This window comes from Dipodomys spectabilis, unplaced genomic scaffold (genome assembly GCF_019054845.1).
Source record: "Dipodomys spectabilis isolate Male_0828 unplaced genomic scaffold, ASM1905484v1 ptg000636l, whole genome shotgun sequence".
Classification (NCBI taxonomy): Eukaryota; Metazoa; Chordata; class Mammalia; order Rodentia; family Heteromyidae; genus Dipodomys; species Dipodomys spectabilis.
Window position 1 is genome coordinate 274,950 of NW_024871313.1, and position 5,909 is coordinate 280,858.

Here is a 5,909-nt window from a genome sequence, read left to right on the forward strand (position 1 = left end):
AGTCTTCAGAGTTGGAATTACTAGTACAATATTGCACACATGGTAAGTGTTAGCCTGTGTTCCATTCCCACCATATCAAATAACCTCATTCTATTTTATAACTAAATACCATCACTCAGTCTACTAATTCTAGTAAAATTTCCCAACTTATTGTGCACACTTAATAATATTTCACTTTATCTTTGTTAGAAAAGAGGTAACTAAGGGGGACACCCGTGGCTCACGCCTATAATGTTAGCTACTCAGGAGGCTGAGATCTGAGGATTGTGATTCAAAGCCAGCTCGGGCAGGACAGACGGTGAGACTCTTATCTCTAATAAACCACTAGTAAACTGGAAATGGCACTGTGGTCCAAGTGGTAGAGCGATCGCCTTGAGTGGAAGAGCGCAGGGACAGCACACGAGCCCAGAGTTCAAGCCCCATGACCAACAACAACAACAAAAAGAAAATAAGTAACTGTAATATAAAAACTCCAAGTTCATAATCAATTGATACCTCCCTGCAGAAAGGAACTACTAAACTATAACATTCTTGATTTCTACCTCAAAATAGTAGAAATCATATTTTATCCCTTCACTCAACACTGCACTGCCTGGGGACCCCATCTCTGGTTAACACAGTCTTACTGAAAGAATGACCTGCCCAATTCCTGATGGAAACAGACTGCAGGTCTTTTGGAGCAATCATTTCCACACTGTAGCTCACCTAAATTGTTGACCATTAGAAGTATTTTGATTGCTTTTCATACCCAACATTTTGAGAGAAATGTACTACTTTAAAATGTTATTAAAGAAAGACTAATATAAAAATCACTTTTGACCCAGATAAATATTTGACCTTTCATATACCCAAAAATGCAGTCTGAATTATCACTAATGTTAGGAACGAGCGATTAAAAATCATAGACACCAAGACCTAAGTATGAATTAAAGACTCTCCAACTTGTGAATACAATTGGTTTAAAAAGACATCAATACTACTGCACTTTTAATTCCCTATGATAATAATGATTCCCTATGATAATGATAATGATAAACTATTAACACTTAAAAATAACTCATATTCTTGGGAGTAGGACACAAAACACAAGGTTATTCCTAATCATTTTAAAAGAACATTATTTATACTAAAAGTTCACTCATAACTATAAAGATTCTAAAACTAACTGAAGTTTAGAGGCACAAAGGAAATAATTTTACTGCATCATGTACATTCAATGGACTGTTAATAGAAAACAAAGTTATACTAATAATTAGCTTACCCAATTCACTTACATTCTTTTATTCTATTCCATTTACTTTCATAAAAACTGTGTTTTCATAAAATGACGCATAAAAAGCCTATATATCCACTTACATTTTCAGATCTTAGCAATATTTATTTCAGAAATTTTAGCACTATAGTCAATGTACTGAAATAATACTAAAATATTCAAAAGATTTTATGAAATTGTAAGACTTGCTCTGGGATGTTATGTATACTGGAAAAGATATTCAAAAAGCCTTATTTGTTAGTTGCCGTAGTTACTCCCACAAAAGAGCAATTAGTAAAGATCCCTGTGCATATACAAAACACCTTCAAACGCATCCACAATCTAGACATGACACATGCTTTTTGTTTGTTCGTTTTTGAAAGGAATATCTAACAAGCATATCCACAATACTTATTTTCAGTCAATAAGATGGGATATTCAAACGTAATATGGGTTTGATTACCTCTTAGTGAGAATAGATATGATCTTGCAAAGAAAGTTATTTTCAACAGAAATCCGGAGTTTATCCAACTTGTGTTTCACAGGAATAACCAGAGAGACATACCTGTTTGGTCAAGTCGGTCCAAATCACTCCATGAGTGTATCTTACAAATATAACCAATTTAAGAGGTCAAATACCTATTTTGTACTGACAATCATCTTACAGCAATAACTTACTACCTAATTATGTCTGTATCTTCTTACCTAACATACAGTAAGAGATGAAACGGTCTCTTTATCTAACTTAATGTTGTAAATGCTTTAATTATGATGGCATTATTATTAGACAAATAAAATTTACAGAAGGGTGGTTTCACTGAAATGACATGACAGAACACTGATAAATAAAACATCGCAACACAGTTAGCTCTTTGCAGCCTCACCCTGTCCACATTGGCAAGCAACATTGCAACAGCACACGCACACATATACACATACACACATGTTCACACATGTACACACACATATACATGCATGCTAAATTCAGGGTTTATTGTACAAAAAAAATTCAAATAAAGTATTAGTGATTAGGACAAATGATAATATGCCTTATTACAAAATAATACATAAACCATCACCACGCATGTTACATTTTACCTGCCTCTCTACATGTGACCACTTCATTTATTTTTAATTAATTAATTACCTTATTAATTAATTCATTTGTTTGGTGCTAATACTAGGGCTTGAACTCAGGGCCTGGCTTTGTCCCAGAATTTATTTTTTTGTTTCAGTTATCTCAAGGCTAGCATTTTACTGCTTGTACCACAGCTCCATTTGCTGGTTACTTTCAAATCAGAATCTAATGGACTTTTTTTTTTCTTGGTCTGCTTTCAAACCACAATCCTCAGATTTCATCTTTCTGCTTAACTACTACTAAAGACATAAGCCATCAGTGTGGCTTCTACTTTTTCCTCTAGAGTTATCTAATGCACATACTTAGATAGTAATTTAAAAGTGAGAGTATAGAAGCAAGATGTACAGTGATGATACTGTCTTGTCAGAAATTCAAGTTAGTAATGTAAATTTATTCTTAAGACCATACACAAAAAATACCATGATATAGTGTAAGAGAATTCACTATTGAACATATGAGCCTTAAGAGCATTCTAATAGATCCATTATTTATTGGTACCCAACATTAGAAAAATGTATGAGGCATTGGTAAAATAGAAGTCCTTTGCATGACTACATACATTCCTTGTTTTTTCAAAGACACTTCCTTTCATCTAAAAAGGAGGCCTGTCTATTGTCTTCATGTGATTTTGATGATTGAAAGTGCTTAGTGAGAAGGTCAAAATGTATTAGTAGTCCTTAACTATCAATTCTCATTTTTCTTCTTGTAGAATATAATGATCAAATCAATAGTTCAGTATCAGCCAACAATAGTTCAGAATCATGCTTCCAGTGCAAGTGGATCACCAGGAAGAAATCCTCAATATCAATTTCCACAAAGTTTTGTCACAGATACAATCTCCCTGCCTTCTCTAGCTGCTTTACTACCTTCTTACTCCTTCATTGTGCAGCAAAAGTATGATTTAACTGATTTCAGTCAGATCTGTTACTAGAATTATCAAGGAATTAGTTTATTGTCTATAATTTGGTCAAAGGTATGTCTCTTTATGTAGGCTACTAAAAATGTATTTACTAATTTCAAGTAAATACATAAATTCTATTTCCATCTTTTTTAAAAATTAAAATTTTGTTTGCTCTATAAATTGATCAGAGGCATGGATTTTGTGGCTAGCTAGGTCATTGCACATCTGTCTCTTTCTCTCTCCCTTTCTAGGTTCTCATAGATAATATGATTGCCCATAATTATCCTAATTTGTTTTGCTTTTATATTTTTGGTTGCATCATTTCATTTTTTGCTCTGCCATTTTCCAAATCATTTATATAGAAGGCATTATTTCCTATTTTCTCATTCTTAGAATAAGCTGCACATGAAGACATCACTGGTTCTCATTTTCAGTGTGTACATTTGAATACGGAGGAACATCTTTCCTCTGCTCTCCATCAATTCCTTACTCTACAATTAGAATAATTTCGAATTGAAAAATCGGAAAAATAGAAAATAAATCATGGTGAATAAACAGATGCAGAAAATTCACCGGATATTTCTGACCAGTAAAACCAATGTGAACTATTAGGAAATACATGGACACCTCATTCCCACGGGCACTCAAAGTATCTGGTTAGGCAATTCTTAGGAATATGAGGAAAAAGATGAAAAAGTAAGGAATGGTATCAAATGCAAATGCAATGGAGAAGGATCCCAGCAAATTTCTTCATTGGGCTGCCAAAAATATTCAGCTTACTACAGTGCGGAGACTTCTTTCCCAAAAGGCCACTCATGTGAATAGTAGGGATGACGATGAGTATACGCCACTTCATCGAGAAGCCTACAGTGGACATTGTCAGTGAGTTGGTGTCTCAAGCGGCACATGCAATAACTGTAGATGACTGAACACCCCTGCAGAGTGCATATACGTGGAATAATACCAGAATGGTTTCTTTCTTATTTCATCACGATACAGATACCAATGCCCAAACTAAAGGCCTCTTGACCCCCTTATAACTTGCTGCTGAGAATTGAGATAGAAAAGATACGCTGGATCTCCTTCTGTTGAACCATTATATACAACCAGGCCTGAAGAACAACATAGAGGAAACTGCATTTGATATTGCCATAAGGATAACTATGTATCACTACGTCTATGAAGTTGTGGAAGGCTGTACAAATTGTTCACCTAAATACTAATGGTCGGGTTAAGTTTCTTAAATTTCAAAAATGCGAGTCCATCTTTTGTGTCCCTACAAAATATTTTCACAATCCAAATATGAGGAATATCTTTTTATTTTTGGTCGGTCATGGGGCTTGAACTCTGGGCCTGGGAGGTATCCCTGTGCTCTTCAACTCAAGGTGAGGACTCTACCACTTGAGCCAGAGCTCCACTTCCAGTTTTCTAGTGGTTTATTGGAGATTAGATTAGCATAGACTTTCCTTCTCAGGCTGGCTTTGAACCATGATCCTCAGATCTCAGTCTCCTGTGTAGCTAGGATTATAGGCATGAGCCACCAGTGCCCGGCAACACCAATATTTTACTGTAAAAATTCATGGATTCTGCGGAATTCTTCCAAGCGAATTGCCTGCATTGGATGTCAAAAAGTATTCAATAGTTTTTGTATTCATGTATAATGATTTCTTCAGTGTTTGTGATTTTTTAATCAGAAATAATTTTAACTTACCTGTTGAAATGAGTAGTACAGGAACTACAAGATTACTGGTGCTTGTCTGAAAAAATATATTTTAAAATATTCTATATTCTATGTTTGCATAATGTTCATAATTTATTTTATTGTCTCCTAGATATACTTTGAATTCTACATTATTTTATAATATATAGGGTCATTAATGTGTCCTTTCCGATTGCATTCCATATAGAAACAGTTTGATTCCTTTTTTTTTCTAGGTCTTAATATTATTTTTCTTTGGGATAAAATGACAATGTTGTCTAATTTGAAAAGTTTTGTAAAGTTTATGGTATGTAAAAGCTTTTCTGAGGTGAAGATTTAATACACTGATATCAAACTAAATTGAATTATATGAATTACTTGTATTGTTACACTTGTAATTTTGTAATCAACTTTTTAATAACTGTTTTTCATTTCTTGCATCTGAAGAGTGAAAAATATGGAATACTTCTCAAATTTTCATATTATCCTTGTGCAAGTGCCATGTTAACCTCTGTAATGTAATTTGAGTATACGTACTGCTGAAGCATGTAGTATCCTCTAAATTTAAGTAGTTAATGATGCAATCTTTATACAGGCTTATATCTATGGGTGCCTACCTGTAACAAGGAAACCTTATTGTTCCTAACAATGCTATCGATCTTATTTCCCTAAAATTCTGTGAATAGTGGAAAAAATTATATTGATCAGTCGATTGCTCACATTTGCAAATTTTTTTTGTCAATGACTATCTTAAGTCTTTTTATTTGGAATTTGATCGTACTCTCAATTATTTATAGATAGGTCCAAAGGTGATGGCTTTTTCAAGTACTTATTTATCCAACTGAATTAGCTTTGTGGACCTAATGGATTCAAAGTAAGCGTTGCTTAAGAGCTACTTCTAAACTTCTTCAGCTGACAT

At 33.9% G+C, this 5,909-nt stretch overlaps 1 pseudogene; it reads right to left on the bottom strand.

Moving 5' to 3' along the window:
* Positions 1-5,441: 5,441 nt before the first annotated feature.
* On the bottom strand, positions 5,442-5,538 carry LOC122101176 (annotated as a pseudogene).
* Positions 5,539-5,909: the final 371 nt, after the last annotated feature.